This window comes from Phoxinus phoxinus (genome assembly GCF_949152265.1).
Source record: "Phoxinus phoxinus genome assembly, chromosome: 1".
NCBI lineage: Eukaryota > Metazoa > Chordata > Actinopteri > Cypriniformes > Leuciscidae > Phoxinus > Phoxinus phoxinus.
In genome coordinates, this window is record NC_136876.1 from 35,365,554 (window position 1) to 35,388,425 (window position 22,872).

Genomic DNA, 22,872 nt, shown 5'->3' on the forward strand with positions numbered 1-22,872 from the left:
TCTGAAGGGTTTAAAGCCAGTAAATGGAGTAGATGCACCCTGAGGCTGTAGATCACAGGTGGTTGATTTGGAGGGTTGATAAGGTACCTCATCACACTTGATGGCAAAGCAAGCGTAAAATGAACTGTGCACCCAGTGTCACTAAGGCATTTCAGAGAGGCAGTCATGCGCATTGGCGTTTCTCTCTGTTTTATCTGTAAACTCTCAAGATTTTACAGCCTGATGGGCTCTAAGAAGAATTGTGATGGAGAGGATGGGAAAGTTTGATTTTAAAATTATCAATACCTACAACACTGATGCTGTGAGAGGGGCACATAAAAATACAGACCAAACAACTAGTGATTTTTATTATTTATATAGCATGACAAATAATGTGTCATGAGTTTGCTGTCATATGAGTAAAAATACCTATTGTAGATCATAGACCTAATGTTCTGTAATAGTTAATACATATCTGCTGAAACCAATACTTCTGGTTTCCCAGTCTTGCCATTGGTTTGGTTTTGACAGGCAAACCATGTTATGTTTTTTTTTTTTTTACTTCACCAATTAGCATTAAGCTTTGTATCATTAGAAAACCTTACTTCTTACTTTTTTATTTTTACTTCACCAATTAGCATTAAAGGGATCCCCCGGTATGAAGACATGTATAGCTTAATATAACGTAAACGATGTCTCTTATTTAAATATGTAGTAGAAAACCCATGAAAATGTATGTTATTTAAAACAATCGACATCATTTTTGGAGGAGGAACCAAGGCTTCTTCCACATGACAAGGCACGTAGGCAACGCTGTGTGACCTTGATCATGCGGAAAGGATTTCCCCTCGGAGAAAACCCCCTGGTCCTGAGCCACCATTGCAGGGGTCTCATGTACAGAAGGCCAAAAGTTATCACATTGGACGCAGCTGCCATGAGACCCAACAGTCTCTGAAACTGTTTCACAGTGTGTGACTGGCCTAGTTTTACTATTTTTACGGCTGTGAGAATCGCAGAAATACGTGCTGGAGACAATCTTGCTTGCATCGTTGTCAAATCCCACACCACCCTTAGAAAAGTGGTCCTCTGAGCTGGGAAGAGCACATTCTTCTTGGTCTTTAGCCGTAACCCCAACAACTTTATATGAGACAGAACGACATCTCGATGCCGTACTGCCATCTGCTCGGATTGAGCTAGAATCAACCAGTCGTCAATGTAATTTAATACGCGAATGCCCTGGAGTCTCAGAGGAGCCAGAGCTGCATCCACGCATTTTGTAAAGGTGCGGGGTGATAAACCTACGCCAAACGGAAGAACCCGATATTGGTATGCTTCGCCCCCGAAAGCGTCCTCACACACGGAGCATCCTCACACAATTAACGCAGTCAGCCCCCTCAAGGACTGACTGGGCATGCTCCACTCCCAAACAAGAGACACAAAGCTGATGTGTGTCCCCATCCGCGATGTAACGAGGGCAGGTAACAACACAACGCTTGTAATCTTGCTTGCTCGCCATAGTGATATATAGTAGGGATGTCCAGACCTGATCACTTAATCGGAAATCGGGCCCGATCACGTGGTTTCAGACTCGATCGGAATCGGACGTTACCTCCCGATCAAGACTTGGATATATATGTATTAGGGGTGGAACGGTACATAGATTCGTATTGAACCGAAACGGTACGGGCGTCACGGTTCAGTGCATGAATTTACACGGAGAATACACGGTACAAAAATAAATAAAACTTGCGTGCAAATTGATGAATGTAATGCGGAACTACTGTTAGATACGTGGATTCTTTATGGACACCTAATCTGTAGTCCCGCCTTAAGCTAGGTTTGTTTATACTATGCCTGCCTCCGCAGCGCGAGCCCCCGATGACTGCGCGCGCGCCTCCCCAAATGGACGAGGCATTTACTTCGTGCTCGCCGGTGTACTAGGCTATTCTTTGAAGCGACAGGGTGCGACTCGGTGTAATTGTCTTCTAAACCATCAGGAATCAGCGGCGAGAAGAAGTAAGGTACATTCGTGAATGTTTATATTAGTACAACACTTTAGTAGCCTACACCAAAACCACACTACAAAATAATCGTGTAAAGCAGTAAACCAGATTATTCCCTGTGACATTAGAGAGAAAAGAGAAAAAAAATGGATATGAGAAGGTAACCTATAACTAAATTAACATTACATATTTTCTATTGTAGGCTCATTTGTTAATGTATGCTTGTATGAGCATTGTATGAGCGGCTGTATGAGCCGCAATACAGAGAGGAACAGCTGCTGCAGCAGAGGATCTGCTTGGCGGCCGGGAGGAAGGGGCGGACTGGTGGTGTCAGTGCTCTCGCTGTGCACCTATGGACACAGAAAGAGAGTCATATTGCTGTCGCGAACTCGTTACGGATACTCGCGATAAAACGGAGTCTTTTCAGTTTCGAGTCAACTAGTACTTCCGATACTGCACTCTGTTACCTTGTAGGCGTGGCTTGGGCGTGGCCTCGTAGGTCATCAAAGAAAGTGCATTCTGGGAGTTGTTGTCTTTCATCCACATGGGCACCAATTTCTAAAATAATTTCACATTTCCACTACGTAAATGACCCAATTTAAATACACATTCATCTTTCCACCAGTGAAGTATCCCTTTAAGTAAAAAAAAACTAGAACTACCATAGCGGTCATTCTGACCGTTCATACTTTGACGTTCATATGGCCGTACTGAACGTAATTTTCGTCATGTCATATCTACATTTGAACCTTCTCTTTAAGTTTTCCAATGAAGATTTTAATTCCTGTCATCATGTTATGATGTCATCGCCCTTAAAACAAGCCCAAAAGACAGATTGCCCCGACAGGTGCCATTTTAGGTAGAAATGTTTTGTGATTTTAATAAAATAACTGTGTCAGAATAAAATATACACATATTTAGGAAAAGTCAGAGTCCTACAGCCACATTGATTTATTTTAACAAAGTTACTACACTGTAAAATTTAAAAACGGTCAAAATGACCGTCTTGGGAGTTCTAGTGTTAAATCGATAGCACAACTGTGTTCCTTTCTAGAAAGAAATTATATCTGCGATGATTTTCAGTCTGGATTTAGACCGTACCATAGTACCGAGACAGCTCTCGTTAGAGTCACAAATTATTTGCTCTTATCATCCGATCGTGGTTGTATCTCTCTATTTGTGTTAATCGATCTTAATGCTGCATTTTACACTATTGACCACAACATTCTTTTAAATAGACGCGAACATTATGTTGGCATTAGTGGAATTGCACTAGCATGGTTTAAATCATACTTATCTGACCGTTATCCGTTTGTAGCAGTAAATGAAGAGATGTCTTATCGATCACAAGTTCAGTATGGCGTATCACAAGGCTCAGTACTAGGACCGCTGCTGTTCACTCTGTACATGCTACCATTAGGAGATATCATTAGGAAACATGGAATTAGCTTTCACTGTTATGCCAACGATACTCAGCTGTGTATTTCTTCAAAACCTAACGAAACCTACCAATTCTCAAAATTAACGGAATGCATAGCTGATATAAAAAACTGGATGACTAGTAATTTCCTACTACTAAATTCAGAAAAAACAGAGATTCTAATTATTGGACAAAAAAGTTCCAAACGTAATAACCTAGAATACTGTCTAACACTTGATGGCTGCTCTGTTAAGTCTTCGTCGTCAGTTAGGAACCTGGGTGTGCTCTTTGATACCAATCTTTAATTTGAAATTCACGTGTCTGGTATCTGTAAAATCGCATTTTTTAATCTTAAAAATATATCTAAATTACGGCATATGCTCTCATTGACAAATGCGGAACAATTAGTTAATGCGTTCATGACCTCAAGGCTAGATTATTGTAATGCTCTACTAGTTGGTTACACCGCACGCTTAATAAACAAACTACAGCTAGTTCAAAACGCAGTAGCTCGAGTTCTTACCAGAACCAGGAAGCATGACCATATTAGCCCGGTTCTGTCAACACTGCATTGGCTCCCTATTAAACATCGTATTCATTTTAAAATATTGCTGATTACTTATAAAGCACTAAATGGTTTAGCTCCGCAGTACTTGAGCGAGCTCTTAACGCATTATAGTCCTTCATGTCTATTGCGATATAAACTTTTATCGTTACCGTAGAAACTATTCCCAGCAGACTTTTAACCTTATTGCATCCCCCAACGTGCCTTCCAATTTCTAGGCTAGCTTGATAAAATCATTTCCAAAAACTTGAAATATCGTTAGTATTCGACAATGAATAAATGTGCCTCTGCTTGCCTTTTTTAAAAACTGTGGTAAATGTTGTGAATACGATTCAAAATGCTCCTCGTTCAATGTATTCAAAGCATCAATATAATGCACAAAAACGTCTTTTGGGATGCGTTGGTAATTTCAAAAAGGTGCAAAATCATTTCTTTATTTATAAATTGAAATTGAACAGTGATCAGCTTGAAAAAAATGTATTGGAACATTTACAACCCACACACCCTCTTGTTGGAACAAAGCTGCGAAGATCTACTATTCCACTGATTTTCCTGAGTCGAGGAGGTTACTGATTAGTTAAATGCCTCCTGGATGTGTTGCCTTAAACATAGTCTTGAGGGCTAGAAATGTGGCTGATTGAGATGCACAACACTCTCAGCAAGGGGACCCTTACGAAAAAGAAGTATTCATTTCATGAATTAAGTAATGTTCAAGCTTATTTTTAAGCATACATTATGTAGTAAGTATACTAATGTCAATATGCACTAGTAAACTTGTAAGTGTACTATTTTAATACAGCTTGGGACTAAATTGGCCCACTTTTAGTATATAAAAGTATATGTTTAAGTGTACTATAAGTGTTACGTCCCTATGGTTGTGTATGGCTCTCTATCTCTCGCTCGCTCTCTCTGGCCTTTTCTTAGGCTCGCTCCACCTCTGGTCTGCTGTTGGCTGTCAGTTTCTATCAATGGCGTGACGTCACCTCCCCCGCAGCCAATCAAGTTTCCCGCCAGCATTTAAAAGGACGCTGAAAAGGACGCAGCAAAGAACGCGAGGAGGCAACTTGTTTTCCTGCCGCTCTGTTTTTGTTGTTGCTTTGTACGCTTATTCTTTTTTTCTGTTACCGTCGTAACCCTGTTATTTTGGTTGCCGTTTTGAATATTATTATGATTCTTTCCCTTCCCATTCTCTTTTCTGACTTTTGATGGCGTGGTTTTAGGTAACCAAAAGTAAGGTGGACAGGAGAAATGTCACATGACTTACATAAAACAACACCTGTAACTCTATGTATATATACCCCAGGTAAAAAAGTGAATGCCACCCACTGTATGTTTTATGTTTATTAGTCAGAGTAATTCAGTTAGGGCGTTTGACGCTGACGATTTGATGTATTTTCTTTTCTTTCTTTTCTTAGTTAGATTAGAGGTTTAATTATAAATTAGAATGAGTTTTGTTTTGTTCTTTTTATCTCTTTGGCGTCCCCTTTTTCTCTTGGGTTATTTATTTATCTGTCTATATGTCTTATGTCTGTATTTATAAATAGTCCTCACTTTAGATGAGCTCACAACAATAGTTAACTGACCACTACTAAATGCTTTTTTTATCTATCTGAATTAATCATGAATTACAGTAGAAATAAGTGTTAATAAAGCATTTACTAACACACTAAGAAACTATTACTATATGTCTGAATAATAAGATGTATGGATGTACATTTAGATAGTTTATTAATCAAGTGATCTTATGAACCACTGACAACAACCTAAACAACTGGTGTGTAAAAAATGCGATACTTCATTTAGAAATGATAATTGATCATTAATAAAGTATGAAAATACAATTATTAAACACATAATAGATATGCTTTTAAATCAAGAATAAAGTAGTTATAGCTGTATTTGTAAACTGCTTATTAATGTCTATTAATGCTTTATAAATGATGAATTAACTGTTTACTAATGCTTAAATAATTATTAATAGTGTGCAGTTATTATAAAGTGTTACCTTATGTTAAAATGTTAATTTTTATACTTGAAAAATACCTTTAACTGTACTTTAATTTTAAAAACATTTTATTAGCTTCATGCATCCTTTTTTATCAACACTTGAATGTTGGTAAGTTTCATAAAGAAAGGCAACATTTTAAACAAAAAAGTTGAGAAAATCAAATTTTTGTCAAAGATCAGATTCAGAACGATGATCAAAACACAGATGTTGTAGATCGAGTCCAACAACCTCAAAGCGTCACGGTCGTTTCCTCTTCATGTGTTTCACTTAATTTCATTTGGAAACATTAAGCATTCACGCTGTTTAATGTTTGATGATCACGTTATTTTACATTTGCGTGAGCTATCTTCTATCACTTGTTTCAGCTTCTTCTTCACCTGTGTTTTGATCCTCCTACCATATAACAGTAAAAACATGGATAGCTGGAAAATTCAGTCAATAGTGGGAAAAGAGTAAAGTAGAATTAAAGTAAATTCCTATGTACACTACCAGTGGACTAGCCTACACAAAAATTCAGATACACAGAATTAGAAACATAACTGTTTTATATCAATATTTTAATCAATATTTTCAAACAATGTAAGTTTCATAAGGCTGTACTGTATATGAAAAACTATGTTTAAAAAAGTATATTTAATAGGCTACTCAATCAAAAGAGTTAAAACAACTACAAGCCAAGTGTACTTTAAATAATTAATTATACTTTTAAGTATATCTCGATCAAAAGATTGAGTACAAGTACAGGCCAAATATACTTGGACATTTCTCTCAGTATAAGTCAAGTACACTTAAGTGTAATTTTAAGTATATTTCTGAGAAGTACATAAAGTATATTTTTTACATTTAAGTATATTTCTGAGAAGTACATAAAGTATATTTTTGAGAAGTATATAAAATATAGACTGAAAGAATGCTTTCTTATTTTTGGTTGAAAAGAAGTATACTAATAGAACGCTTGAATAAACGTATTCTTCGTAAGGGTAATTATTATCGCTGTGTACAAGATCAGGTTCAGTTCCATGCTTATTTTATTTACTCTATAAGCTATTCCACCCTGAAAGTGTAACAGAGACACCGTCATCAACACCAGACATCATCACTCCGCCCACTCGTTCCCATTCCCCTGAGTACTAATCACCATCACCTGTCCTCACCACCTGCACATCATCATCCCGCATCACCCGCTCCCTTCATATACCACACTCCTTCACTCTGCCAGTTGTCTGGTCTCGTCGTTGCACTACCGACTACCTGACTCCTTCTCTGAGATCGCTATCCACCTACCTGATTACCCAACGAACTACTTACCTTCATCATACTTCCACCAGGACCATCTTCCGTCTTCTTCAGTCAGTCACCCGGTTCCCTCTGTCCGCCTTCTGTCATCTGGATCCTTCATCAAACTCCAAACCTGCCACAGATAAGAGACTGGTTCACTTTCATCATCAAAACTCATCAGAAACTGTTTACATCCGGTTACTCACCTGCTACCTTTTACCATAACATTACTGTTCAATAAACACTGTTTACGTTACCTGTTCGTCTCCTTCTGCTCTGTGACAGAAGACCAGACCACAATGCAAGATCCAACAGGTGACGGCGGAGTGGAAGCTTCAGCGTTGGCTGGAGCCGCGAACATCATTCCACCTGTCATTTCCCCAGCCATCAGTTCTTCTTCTTCGGCTTCTTCATCTGCCTCTGTATGTCCCATGGCCCGACCAGCGACCTACTCTGGCGAGGAGGGGGAGTGCAGCGGGTTTTTGCTTCAATGTGAGTTGTTTATGGAGTTGCAAGCTCCACTGTTCACCTCGGATAGAGCGAAAATCGCGTTCGTTATCTCACTTCTCGCTGGACGTGCACTTCTCTGGGCCCGGGCTCTTTGGGATGCGAAAGGAACAGTCATTCAGTCATTCTCCCATTTCATCACTCACTTCCGGGAGGTTTTCTCTCAAGCATCTAATGAACTGTCAATCCACGATCAACTATTCCGTCTACGGCAGGGTAAATCTTCTGTTGCTGACTATGCCCTTCAATTCCGCACACTGGCCGCCAGCAGCGGATGGAATGAAACAGCCTTGATCACCGCCTATCGACAGGGTTTGAACCCGGATATCTGTTTACAGCTGGCGATCTACGATGATCATATCGGAGTTGAAGGTCTCATTCAGCGCTCCATTCGAGTGGCTCAACGTCGCTCGGCCTGCTTCCTGAATAACCCTGTTCTGCCTCCTCCTCCTCCTCGCTCAGCAACCGTGGTTAGTTCAGTCAGTCCTCCAGTACCAGAACCTATGGATGTGGATTCCACTCATCTGTCTTCAACTGAACGCCAGCGCCGCATCCTTAATAACTTATGTCTGTACTGTGGAGCGGCTGGTCATCTTCTCCTCTCCTGTCCTGTTCGCCCTCCACGGCCGGCGGTGAGTTCAGTTCGCCTTCCATCACCCATTTCATCTATGAAGTACACCCCTGTAATACTCACTCATGCCAAACAATCTGTTTCAGCGAAAGCGTTGATCGATTCCGGTGCCGCTGGCAACTTCATTAAACAGAATGAACATTTCTTCATCTACAGAAATTGCATGCTCAACGCCAGAATAACCCTCAGATTCTTCAAGTTCAAACCATCCTGGGAAAACCGCTAGGCCGCGGACAGATTCGTCACTGCAGTCCGGAAATCACTGTTCGCATTGGATGCCTGCACGAAGAGAAACTTTCCTTTCTGGTACTGGAGGGCTCGACCGCTGACATCATCCTGGGACGCCCGTGGCTCGAATATCACGAACTCACCATCTGCTGGTCCTCCGGTGAGATCTGCCAGTGGGGGGAGAACTGCTTCTCTCACTGCCTACCCTCCATCAATAAGATTACTCCTTCTTCTGTAGAGTCTTCCAAGATCCCCATTAACTCCACTTCAGTAGAAAGTCCTCCCACTGGTGAACATCTCGAGATTCCCAGCGTCTACCGGGCGTTCCAGGATGTCTTCAGCAAGCAGCTGGCCACCAAACTTCCTCCTCATCGGCCATGGGACTGTGCGATCGACCTGCTGCCTGGGGCCACGGCACCCCGAGGAAAGATCTATCCGTTGTCCATCCCGGAGCAGAAGACCATGGAGGAGTACATCAAGAGGCTCTGCAACAGGGATACATTCAGACATCTACCTCCCCTGCCGCTTCCAGCTTCTTCTTTGTGGGAAAAAAGGACGGAGGCTTGCGCCCCTGTATTGATTATCGTACCCTCAACAACTCTACAGTCAAGTTCAGATATCCTCTTCCTCTGGTCCCCGCCGCCCTGGAACAACTGCGTGGAGCCCACGTTTTCTCGAAACTGGACCTCCGAAGTGCTTACAATCTGATCCGTATTCGAAAAGGTGACGAGTGGAAGACAGCCTTCATTACCCCTGCTGGCCACTATGAGTACCGGGTCATGCCTTTCGGATTGTCCAACGCTCCCGCAGTATTCCAGGGCTTCATGAACGAGATCCTCAGAGACTTCCTGCAGCGGTTTGTTATCGTGTACATTGATGACATACTCATATATTCTGCCAACCTGTCCGAACACGTTCTTCATGTGAAACAAGTCTTACAACGCCTCCGTGATAACCAGCTTTTCCTCAAACTTGAGAAGTGTGAGTTCCATCTGGACACAGTACATTTCCTGGGATATGTCATCAGTCAACAGGGAATTACTATGGACCAGAGGAAGGTGGAGGCCGTATCCAACTGGCCGTTACCTACCAACATCAAGGAACTTCAACGCTTTCTCGGATTCGCCAACTTTTACCGCAGATTCATCCAGAACTTCAGTAAGATCAGTGCTCCCATCACATCCATGCTCAAGAAAGGGGCCAAGTCTCTGTCCTGGACCGCGGAAGCCACCAATGCCTTCAAGAAGCTTAAAGCGTCCTTCAGTTCCGCTCCTACCCTCCTTCATCCGAACCCAGATCTTCCGTTCCTCGTCGAGGTAGACGCCTCAACCACCGGGGTAGGAGCGGTTCTCTCCCAGCGGCAGGGGAAGCTTCTAAAACTCCATCCATGTGCCTTCTATTCCAAGAAACTGTCCCCGGCGGAGCAGAACTATGACGTCGGAAACAGAGAACTGCTGGCCATCAAGCTGGCGTTGGAAGAATGGAGACACTGGCTGGAGAGAGCGAAACATCCATTTGAGGTCATCACGGATCACCGTAACTTAGAGTATCTTCGAGACGCTAAAAGACTCAACTCCCGTCAAGCCCGCTGGTCCTTATTCTTCACCCGGTTTAACTTCAAGGTAACCTATCGACCAGGGGACAAGAACGTGAAAGCTGACTCACTCTCTCGTCAGTTCCAACCGGATTCTGTAAACTCCAATCCTGAACCTATTCTCCCTACAGCCATGCTAGTCAGTCCCATTCAGTGGAAACTGGATGACCTCATCGCCGAAGCCACTCTCACCGAACCTGCTCCGCCGGGAGGTCCTGAGGGGCGGACTTATGTTCCGTCACGTTTACGTCCGTCCCTCATGGACTCAGTGCACACCTCTCCGGGCTCTGGACACCCAGGCAGCCAGCTGACCCTCTCGCTCCTTCAACAACGCTACTGGTGGCCCAATATGACCCAGGATGTCTCCCGATACGTCAAGGGATGTGCAGTCTGCGCTATGGCTAAGGTTCCTCGTCGCCTCCCTGAGGGAAAACTCGTTCCTCTACCATTACCCACCAGGCCCTGGTCTCATCTCGGAGTGGACTTCATAACCGATCTTCCATCGTCTGACTCTCACACCTGCGTTTTGGTGGTAGTAGACCGCTTCTCCAAAGGCTGCAAGTTAATCCCTCTACCTGGTCTGCCCACCGCACTTGAAACAGCCGAAACCCTCTTCAGCCAGGTGTTCAGACACTTCGGCCTCCCCGAAGACATCGTGTCTGACCGAGGACCTCAGTTCATCTCCCGTGTTTGGAAGGCCTTCTTCAACCTGCTGGGAGTTTCTGTAAGCCTAACATCTGGATATCATCCTCAATCGAACGGTCAATCTGAGAGGAAGATACAGGAGATCGGGAGATACCTGCGGTCATATTGCCACGATCATCAGGACTGCTGGAGTCGTTACCTGCCCTGGGCCGAGTATGCACAGAACTCCCTCCAACAGTCCACCACGGGTTTGACCCCATTCCAGTGCATACTCGGCTACCAACCTCCTCTGTTTCCCTGGTCAGGCGAACCATCGGACGTTCCAGCAGTCCATCATTGGTTCCAGCAGAGCGAGAGGGTCTGGGACTCAGCTCATATTCATCTCCAAAGGGCAGTTCGTAGACACAAGAGCCAGGCCGATACCAGAAGACGCACTACTCCGGTGTACCAACCTGGACAGAAGGTCTGGCTCTCCACCCGGGACATCCGTCTACGACTGCCCTGCCGTAAGCTGAGTCCCCGCTACATAGGTCCGTTCGCCATACAGAGGCAGATCAATGATGTCACCTACCGTTTGTCACTACCCTCACACTACCGAATCTCACCTTCATTCCACGTGTCTCTGTTAAAGCCTTACACTAACCCTCTGATCCCTATCTCTGCAGAATCTGGTGTTGATGACGTACCTCCTCCTCCTCCTGTGGACCCTGCAGACGACAACATCTATCAAGTTCAAGGCATACTCGACTCCCGACGTCGGGGCGGCCACCTGGAGTACCTCGTGGATTGGGAGGGCTGTGGTCCTGAGGAAAGGTGTTGGGTACCTCGTGATGACATCCTAGACCCATCTCTTCTTCAGGACTTCCATGCTGCTCATCCCAACCATCCAGCACCTCGAGGTCGTGGTCGTCCCCGTCGTCTGTCTTTTCCGCCATCAGGAGCTGGCCGTGGAGGGGGGGGTACTGTAACAGAGACACCGTCATCAACACCAGACATCATCACTCCGCCCACTCGTTCCCATTCCCCTGAGTACTAATCACCATCACCTGTCCTCACCACCTGCACATCATCATCCCGCATCACCCGCTCCCTTCATATACCACACTCCTTCACTCTGCCAGTTGTCTGGTCTCGTCGTTGCACTACCGACTACCTGACTCCTTCTCTGAGATCGCTGTCCACCTACCTGATTACCCAACGAACTACTTACCTTCATCATACTTCCACCAGGACCATCTTACTTCCATTCCGTCTTCTTCAGTCAGTCACCCGGTTCCCTCTGTCCGCCTTCTGTCATCTGGATCCTTCATCAAACTCCAAACCTGCCACAGATAAGAGACTGGTTCACTTTCATCATCAAAACTCATCAGAAACTGTTTACATCCGGTTACTCACCTGCTACCTTTTACCATAACATTACTGTTCAATAAACACTGTTTACGTTACCTGTTCGTCTCCTTCTGCTCTGTGACAGAAAGCTTGTTACTATATAAACTTGAACATTTTAGTTCATAAGACAGTGTGTAATATTATGTTTATATATATATATATACAATGCCCTCCACAATTATTGGCACCCCTGTTTAAGATGTGGTTGAGGACTTCTAAAAATTCTCCTTTTTTAAAAAAACAACATAGAACCCAAATGCAAAAAAAAGAGAAAAATCCAACCTTTATGTAAGTACATTACTTTGGTGGTAAAAAAAGAAAAGAAAATCACATATTTAGAAAAAAAAAACTTGAAATCATGTGTCCCACAATTATTGGCACCCCTAACAATTCCGCTGAAAAATTTTATTGATTTTTTTAAAAATATATTTTTCTGTAGTTGCTAAAGTTGGTCAGGGTATCTAAGGACTTTTAATTAGTAATTCATGACTTCCTGTTTCCCTGGGGTATAAATATGATGTGATACCTAATTCTCTTACCCATTTGTCAACATGGCAAAGACAAGAGAACACACCATTCAAGTAAGGCAGATGAGTGTCGACCTTCATAAGTCAGGCAATGGCTACAAGAAAATAGCCACTTGCCTTAACTTGCCCGTATCTACAGTCAGAGGAATCATTAAGAAGTTTAAAACAACTGGAACAGTGACAAACAAGGCTGGAAGAGGTCCCAAGTTTATATTGCCACAACGCACAGTGAGGAGGATGGTAAGAGAAGTAAAAAAAAGTCATAAGCTCACTGTCACAGAATTGCATCAAAGAGTGGCATCTTGGGGTCACAAAGTCTCCAAAACAACCATCAGAAGCTTGAGCAAACCTCAAGTTGTTTCAAACCTGTATGAGTTTCTTTCTTCTGTTGAACACAAAATAAGTTATTTTGAAGAATGTTGGTGACCAGACAGTTGATGGACCCCATTGACTTCCATAGTATCTTTTTTTTCCTACTATGGAAGTCAATGGGGTCCATCAACTGTCTGGTCACCAACATTCTTCAAAATATCTGCTTTTGTGTTCAAGAAAGAAACTCATACAGGTTTGAAACAACTTGAGGGGGAGTAAATTATGACAGAATTTTCATATTTGGGTGAACGATCCCTTTAAATAAAATGTTGGATTTTTCTCTTTTTTTGCATTTGGGTTCTATGTTGTTTAAAAAAAAAGGAGAATTTTTAGAAGTTCTCGACCACATCTTAAACAGGGGTGCCAATAATTGTGGAGAGCACTGTATTTAAATATATATATATATATATATATATATATATATATATATATATATATATATATATATATATATATATAATTTAATAAGCTACTCAATATACAGTATACCCATAGAATAAACTTATTTTTCGTAAGGGGATTTATCCTTCTCCTCTCTTTCTATCTCCCTTTACACCTCTCTTATATTCTCCAACTGAATCTCAAGGAAGACAGTGAAACTTTTAGCTATCCGATGACAATTTCATCAGTTCACTTTTTGATCCCTTAAGGTTTATTTTGGAGAGGATTCACAGGCACGCTGCCTACCATTTCACTGACAGCCACTAGAAATTGCTCATGACATGTACAATCAAATCTCAGGGAAGGAGATTTCCTGATTGCCCAAACCAAGTGGCTCATTCCAAGAACATGAGATTGTATCATCATGGAGAAAAAAAAGTGGCAAATTCAATTCTAAAGTTATTAATCCTCAGATTTCCCTTTTCACAGCACAGCTCAGGGAGAGAAAATTATTGGCTCTATTTACCTGTCAAGAATATCAGAAAGTACAATTATCAATGTCGTATCTGAACAGAAACAAGCGCACACTGAAGGTGATCCGGTTAATGCAGAAGCTCTTATGGAGCTGTTCAATCACACAGATCCTGTGTGATCCCCAGTGAGTGCAAGAAGGTTTTTGTTACCATGACCACGATCAGATAAGTTGGTTTTATGGCTGTTAAAAAAAATGTGGTCACGTGCTCAAGATAGAGACAATGGGGGAGACAGAAACATCTTTAATATAGACTTTGCTGCATTAATCATAGACGACCTGATCTATAAATTAACATGCATCCCAGAAACTGTGTGAATGATTTACTTTCTTGTGTAGTGTCTTTTAATTATATTATTCTTATGTTTGATACTGTGTGTTTTATGATAGTACCAACGGTCAATGTAACCTCACCTATATCAGGTTTGGTCTCTATAAATTGGTACTTAGAACATCAAAATTATTGTGTACATGATATGTCGATAGCTGCGCAACATATTAGTATTACAATAATATTTGTTATTTTCTTCATCAGGAACCAATCCAGCGGCCCCTGCAAATGAGCATGCTTAAACCAAGGATTCATAAATCAACCACAGAGGAATTTTACCGCTTGGAGAGGTGGGTTTTTTCGCAGGCTTTAGTAGAGACAAATTCAGTGACTCTCTCTTCTTCTGGACTCTACTGCTGCTTCTTCGGGTTGATGTCTGTGGGAACCCCCGCCTGCTATGCCTTCACTCTCCCAACAGAGTCAGACTGTATTTTCTTCAATCTAACTCAGAGGAAAACTGCAACTTTTCCATTACTAAATGGGCAGCCATCTACTCTTCTGACTTCCTCACTCCTTGGATGCCGGCCGGCAGGTAACAATCTGCATGTGCTCAGCCATGTGCTCATGGAGAGAGAGAAAACTTTCAACCAGGACTGAGTCGAACTAACCATGCAAGTTCATCATATCTTCTTCTTCCAACAGAGAAGAAAACGATTGCAACTTCAACATTTGACACTCACGGAACCAGTAACAACTTTTATTTTCAACAACTTCAAGAATTGTGTACCCGGCACAGACCATGCATGTATCGATTTAATGAGGTGCTCTGAAAATGATTATCCGATGGTTCGCTCCATAGTTAAATGGATCTTTCCCATAGTTCCATTTCCTGCTTCCGATTCCATTCTGTCACTCACCCTTTTACCTGTGTGTGTGTGTATGTGTTTAGATTAGTTATGTTTGTGATTTAGTTAATAAAACTTGTGCACAACACGTATTTGGTTCTGATTCTCTGCTTAAAACAAAGTTTACTTTACGATTTAGATTTTGACTACAGGCTCTTAGTACTGTACTGTAATGAAACAGATGATCAGCAAGACAGTTGACGGACTAACAGCACTGGCAGGACACAAACTACAAAGCTGTATCTGTGGCTGGAATAAAATCACATCGGAGAAGGGTCTCAAGATCCACCAGGGAAGGAAAAAGTGCCTGAGGGAGCTTACCAAGGGACCCCGCATTGACCACTACTTCCTTAGAGGTAGGGCAAATCAGTCGGATGAAGCCCAGTGGCAGGGTACTCACCACAACCCACAGGGTATCAGCACCCCAGACGAAGCTCTGTCGGGCACAGCTCCACCAACGGACATGTGCCCAGATCCCATCCAGTCACAGCCAGCGGTAGAAAGGAAAATGGATGGACGAAAACCTCAAATTCTATGGCCGAAATCCTGCCAGAAAAAGGAGTGGGGAACCATCGAACAGACCTCATCCATCTTCTAGAAGGTCTGAAAGGGAGTGTCGAAAGAAAATTGGAGAAGATAGGAGAGATCATCTACAGCTACGGCACAGAGAGATTTGGAGTGAAACGCAAGGACCACAGCACTCAGAAGGAACCTTCAGCCCACCTTAAGTCCAGGAGGCAGCAAGAGATTGAGTGACTTGTTAAAGAGAGAAGATGCCTGAGAAGACAGTGGAAGAAGGCCACAGAAGTAGAAAGGGAAGGAATTGAGGTGTTACAGGGTGACAGCAAGCAGTGCCTTGCAACGCTGCGAAGAGCAGAATGCTTGAGAAAACAACGTAAGAAGAAAGAGCGAACAAGGACTGCCTTCTATAGAGATCCCTACAAGTTGGACAAAGACCTCTTTGCCAAGGAGAAAACTAAGACTCTCAAAGTGCCTGTAAGGAAACTGGAGGAGCACCTGAGAAAAACCTACTCCGACAATCAGAGGCATGTGCCAGCCACCATCCCCGATGACATGCCACAAATTCAACCACCTGAACACCAGTTGAACACAAGACCCCCAACATGGAGTGAAGTTGAGAACACAGTAAAGCGGGCAAGAACAGCATCAGCCCCTGGGCCCAACGGTGTTCCATACAGGCTCTATAAGAACACACCAGGCGTCTTGAAGGTACTCTGGAAGCTAATGAAATTGACATGGGAAAAAGGCATCATACCTAAGGCATGGCGAAGGACAGGAGGGATTCTGATTCCCAAAGAGAAGAACTCCTCAACCATCCACCAATTCCGCCAGATCAGCTTACTGAATGTGGAAGGAAAAATATTCTTCAGTGTCGTGGCCCAAAGACTCTCAGCATTCTTCAAAAAAACAACTATGTTGACATCGCAGTGCAGAAGGCGGGGATAAGTGGTTTCTCAGGATGCTTGGAACACGCAAATGTCATCTGGCATCAGGTACAAACAGCTAAGAAGGAAAAGAAAGACTTGCATGTGGTTTTCTTGGACCTTGCCAATGCATTCGGGTCAGTGCCTCATGAGGTGCTGTGGACAGCCTTCAACTTCTTCCAAGTCCCAGAGGGCATCACAAGGCTGGTCAAAGCCTATTTCCAGGACCTCCAGTTCTGTGTTACAACTCAGGCTAGTACAACCGCCTGGCAGCACTTGGAGATAGACATAATGGCGGGCTGCACCATCTCCCCACTGGCCTTCACCATGGCAATGGAGTTAATAATTTGGGCATCTCGATGGGTGGTTGGAGGGGAACGCCTGAAGAGCGGGCTACGGCTTCCTCCAATCAGGGCATATATGGATGACATGACGACCATAACAATGATTAACGCATGCACCAAACGCCTGCTGTACAAACTCCAGGGAAACATCAGATGGGCACGAATGGAGATTAAACCCAGCAAATCCTGCAGTATCTCCATTGTCAAGGGCCAGATTGTAAATGAGAGGTTCCACATCAATGACGAGCCGATACCAACTATCCTGGAGAAGCCAATCAAAAGCCTTGGTCGGTGGTACAACACAGATCTCAAAGACGCCGAACAGGTGGAACAACTGAAGCAGGATACCATCAGTGGCCTAAAGCAGATCAACAGCACTGCTCTCCCAGGGAAGCTGAAGCTCTGGTGCCTTCAGTTCGGACTGCTGCCCCGCCTCATGTGGCCAATCTCCATCTATGAGGTCACGCTAATCGTTTGGAGCGATTGGTGAATGTGCAGGTGAGAAAGTGGCTTGGGCTACCCAGATGCCTCAGCAGTATAGGCCTGTATGGCAATGGAGCCCTCTCTCTGCCAATCTCAAGCCTGGTGGAGGAGTACAAATGCTCTAAAGCAAGGCTCGAAATGACCCTCACAGAATCGCGGGATCCCTTTGTCAGAGGGGCTGCTCCCACCTTAGCCACAGGGAGGAAGTGGAGGCCAGGGGTAGCAGTGGCACAGGCAAAATCCACTCTGAGACACCGGGACATAGTGGGCCAAGTCCAACAAGGCAGGGGGGGCCTAGGGTTGGGAGCAACAACACCCACATTGCAGAAGGCTATTCCAGCTGAACGGCAGCGCCTGGTGGTTGAGGAGGTGAGTCACCAGGAGGAAGCGGACAGGTGTGCCAGAGCGGTGTCCCAAGCCAAGCAAGGGCGCTGGATGAGGTGGGAAGGTGTGGAGAGGAGGAAGATCACTTGGAGCGAGCTGTGGAACACAGAGTCCAATATGCTGAGCTTTACCATCAGAGCCACAAATGATGTCCTGCCCTCTCCAACCAACCTACATCTCTGGTTTGAAGAGGATCCAACCTGCCTCCAGTGTCTTGCCCCAGCAACCCTAAAACACATCCTGTTGGGCTGAAAAACCTGCCTTACGCAAGGCAGATACACCTGGCGCCACAACCAAGTGCTGAAGTCCCTAGCTGCTTCACTGGAGAGTAAGAGGGTAACCGTCAATGCCATGCCCCTGTGGCCCAGACTACCTTTCAGCAACCAACATCCTTCGTCAGGGAAGGGGAGAAACGGTCGACCAATCGATCGCCGCCAGACTCATGCCCACTGAACGCAGACCGGGACTGGGAAATGCGGGTAGACTTAAGTCAAAGGCTCACCTTCCCACCCAAAATTGCAGCGACCAACCTGCGCCCAGACCTGGTCCTTTGGTCCAAATCCTGTCGACGTGTCTTCATAGTGGAACTGACAGTCCCGTGGGAGGAAGCCATCGATGAGGCATTTGAAAGGAAAAGGTTGCGATATGCAGATTTGGCTGCCGAAGCAAAGGACAGGGGCTGGAAGGTAAACGTGTGTCCAGTGGAAGTGGGCTGCAGGGGCTTTGTAGCTAGCTCCACCACAAGGCTACTAAAGGAGTTTGGAATCGGAGGACAGGCTCAGCGGAAGACCATCAAAGACCTGGCAACCACTGCCGAAAGAAGCAGTCACTGGCTGTGGTTGAAGTGGAAAGAGACTGTATGGACTGCCAAATGATCTCATGGAGCCTCCGGTGCGACACACACCCAGGTCTGATCAGCCTGTGGTGGGCCAGCCTCGGGTGAGGGTGTATTGTGGTAAAAGGCCGAAACACCCAATGAGGCCGGGGTGCACAACTGATGATGTGTCGTATTGGAGGCACCAGGCGATCATCCCCCAATCCAACCCCACCCAAGAGGACATCTCCAAGAACAGCGCTTGCTGATTATCAAGGGATTATAACATCTAGTCCTAGGAAGCATACTGTAAGAAAGGCATTTTCCTTCCCCGGGAATTAATATTTCTTAGAATTAATAAACAATTAACGCTGAGTGTTCACAGGACGAACAGGTGGGTTTATTGTAATATCAATTTCAATATCAAGTTAATTATATTAACTGATCCAAATATTAATAATCAATTATAACCAGTTAATATTGATTATTAATATTTCAATGATTTAATAATTAACAAGAGATAATTCATTACAACATCTCATGCTACCATTTATCTTTGTTTTAAAGTGCCCCTATTATGGATTTAGTGTTTTTTTGGATTTTGAACTCCTGGATTTTTGAAAATTAGCTTTCATGTAGTGTGTAACATATAGCATAGTAACACAAAGTGAATGAAAACATCCTGCAAAGTTTGAAATCTGAAAGTGCACCGTATATAAAGTTATTGTTTTTTTTCCCACTGCCAAAGGACAAGCATGTGAAGAATCAATGGTTAAATATTTTGTGGTAGTGGTATCTTCACCATGATACCACAGCAGTATAATCCTAAACTTTTGCTGTGTTCCCTTTATTTGACTGACTCTCGGAGTTCAATCTTATTTCTATCTTACTGAAATACTTCTGATAATCAGTTGTGGGCCTCTATTACCTGAAATTGTGTCTATTAATGCAGGTTGTTTGTCGTTCTCACTTCCACTTTGAGGAAAGATTAAGCATGGAGCAAGATTTGTTTTACCAACTTTTATGTTACATCAGTCATTAATGCATATGCTATAACTTGGCTAATATGCACTGTTATTGATACAGTTTCCACGTTCACCGCAATAAATTAGAAAAATACTCGGTAAATAAATAAGTACAAGTAAAATAATCGGTTTGTTGATGGACATGCATTTGTTAATTCTGATGGTAAGGAATTACAGTTGCAACATCTCATAATGTACCTCAAACTGAGTAGTGTATCACTGAGAAACATCCTGCTCGAGTTGTCCTAGCGATGGAGGTTCGGGTTGAATAACTAGTTCTTCCAACGTTTCATCATTGGACTTGCACTCGGATTGATATGGTAAAATCTTCGTCATCGTTCGTTATTGGGTTTAGTTTACGGTGTAGGAAGCCTCAGGACAGAGCTGACGTTGTTATGGCAAGGGGAGTTTTTGTTTTCGACACACGCTGTACGCGGTAGACCAATCACAACAGACTGAGCTGTCTGGCCAATCAGAGGAGAGGAGCTCGTTGAAAGGAGGGATTTAGAGAGATTGATTCATCTGATGATTTGTTTGAGAATCATTGAAAATGTGGTGATGTATGAGAAAAGGAAACAGACCTTTGATGCATGTAAACCTGTTGTAGGAGACTCCAAAACAACATTAAAATAGCATAATAGAGACACTTTAACTCTACAAACTGAACGGATCTATCGTGCCACTGTACTCATGCAGCGATGCTTCTTCACTTTTATAGTTCAAGCCAGTAGGTCATGAATATCAATATTAAGATAAGAGAACACAAGGAGGGATTGCAAGTCGCACGAGAGTGCTCTCTCTCTCTCTCTCTCTCTCTCTCTCTCTCTCTCTAGGCTTCCTGGCTGGCCCAAATATTCATGTTCTCATAAGCACGTTTATGCAGAATACAATTTGTATCAAGCGAGAGAGAAAACAGGCTTATCAACAACTGCTTTCAAGTCTTTAGTACAAATCCCCAGCTCCATCCCCTCCAACTGTGTGTCCTGGAAAGAGAATGAGGAGGAACGGCTTCTTCCATCGACAATGCCTTAATTTCCCCTTTTATCTTTTGCTGATGTGAGCAGGGCTCAAGAGGAAATGGTACTTAGACAATTTAAAAGCAGCTGCGACCAAACAATGCCTATTGAAGGGGCTACATGCTAAATGCGCTCATATATGCCCCTACTGTAAATAATATTTTGGAGATGGACCACTCATTAGTGTTTATTGTTCTTGCCACTCCAAAGATGTAGATTGCATTCAGATGGAAACCTCGGGTTTCATCCTCACGGTCTGAAAGCCTCCAGTAGAGATGAATAACAGTATTTACCATGTAAATAGCTCCTCTTTTGATTCAGTATGACTTGCCTTTAAATGCATATTCATGCCTTTATGCTATAGCATACCCATCTATAAAAATTGAGACCATTCATAATGAATCAGAGTTATTACTTTTCACTTGGGGCCCACATATGTATTATTCAGCGAGAGCTTTCTGATATGCGGCTGTGTGGTTTGATGCAGTATATCCTGAAAGCAAATCCTCTATTCTCTTACTTTTGTCTACAGTGGCTCGTTAGCATGTCAGTTCATGCAGCTGTGTGGTTTTGTACTGGGGTGCTTTTACTAAAGAGTTCCATTTGCATGATAAAACAAGCTCGCTGATGACATGATGTAGATATGGTAATTACACCGTTATAAGCATGGGACCCTAGTCTTACAAATGTCTGAATGTAATAATAGAGCTCTTGGTTGTATTTTCAGGATCATAGATGCTTTGGCACTGGATCCCACTTCATTGTATTCAATAGTCAAATGCAGTCAACTATTGAATTGACTGCTTAACAAAGACAAAAATATATGAATGCTGCTAGGGATGAGGAAAAAATATTTTAAAATAAACTTGTCAACTATAGTCTGAATAATTACTTTCTATTGGTTCACCCGAAAAAAGAAGAAGGGATTCATTTACACAAGATGGATTTTTTTCTAAACAGGGAATGGAACAAAAATACAGGGGTCTCAATTTTTTTTTTTTTTGACTAACTATTTTTAACTGGTATGCTTTGAAGCATGTGCTAAAACAGCCAAATATATTCATTTTATTGTGTATGATTGTATTATGTATGGGGTTAATTAAAAATATATATACATAAATGCCCGTAGGTAGGCTATATAAATAGGCTACTCATTAAATAATATGCATAAAGAAATGGTATCTACAAATTGTAACGGTGTTGTTTATGTCATGTTTGTTGTTTCACTGTCTTTGGCTTTTTCATTCAGTTTGTACCTTGTTTCTCTGCCTTGTTAACTGTATTCCCGATCTCATCCCAAGCAGGGCCGGATTAAGAGTTCAGAGGCCCCTGGGTACAATGACTTGTTTAACCGGCAAGGCTTTAAAGCACATGCAAATAATTAATTTTTATAAACTTCAGTGTCCCGTTCCTCTGCATTTCATGTGAATATACGTCGCGCTGTACAGTATGTTGAGACGGAGGCGCCAGAACTGCAAACTGATAAAATGCACGATCCTACGATATTTATTCAAAAGCAGATCGTGGAGACATTTTAATCATAATATTTGACATAATATTTGACGGTGCCCAGGGCCCCTTAGATGTCCTGGCGCAATTGCCCAGTTGCCCTAATGGTTAATCCGGCCCTGATCCCAAGGCGTCATATACTGACGCTTTTGACATAATCGTCTACATCCAACGCACATGGCACCCTTTAGCGTCAATATGAGACGCAGATAGATATGGGCCAGAAGGCGCCTCCTAGCGGTCTAACCCTAACCCTGCCCCAGACCTAAACCTAACCATAACCGAACAAAGCTCTTTGCGTGTCATATTGAAGCTAAAGGGTGCCATGTGCGTGGGATGTAGACGAAATGTCAAAAGTGTCAGTATATGACGCCCTAGGATGAGAATGCGTTGGTTATTCCTAGTCATGTTAATTATTAGGTCCCTTGTTTCAGGTGTGTTGTCCTGTAGTTTGTATGGTTCCGCTCGTTGTTCTCATTTGCCCCAGCTGTGTCTCGTTCCCTGATCCTCTGTGTATTTAAATCCTGTGTGCTCTTTTCTTCCTGGTCAGCTATTGAATGTAAGTATGGTCCACGAGTATCTTGATTAGTTCTGAGTTTACTCGAGTTTATGGTGAT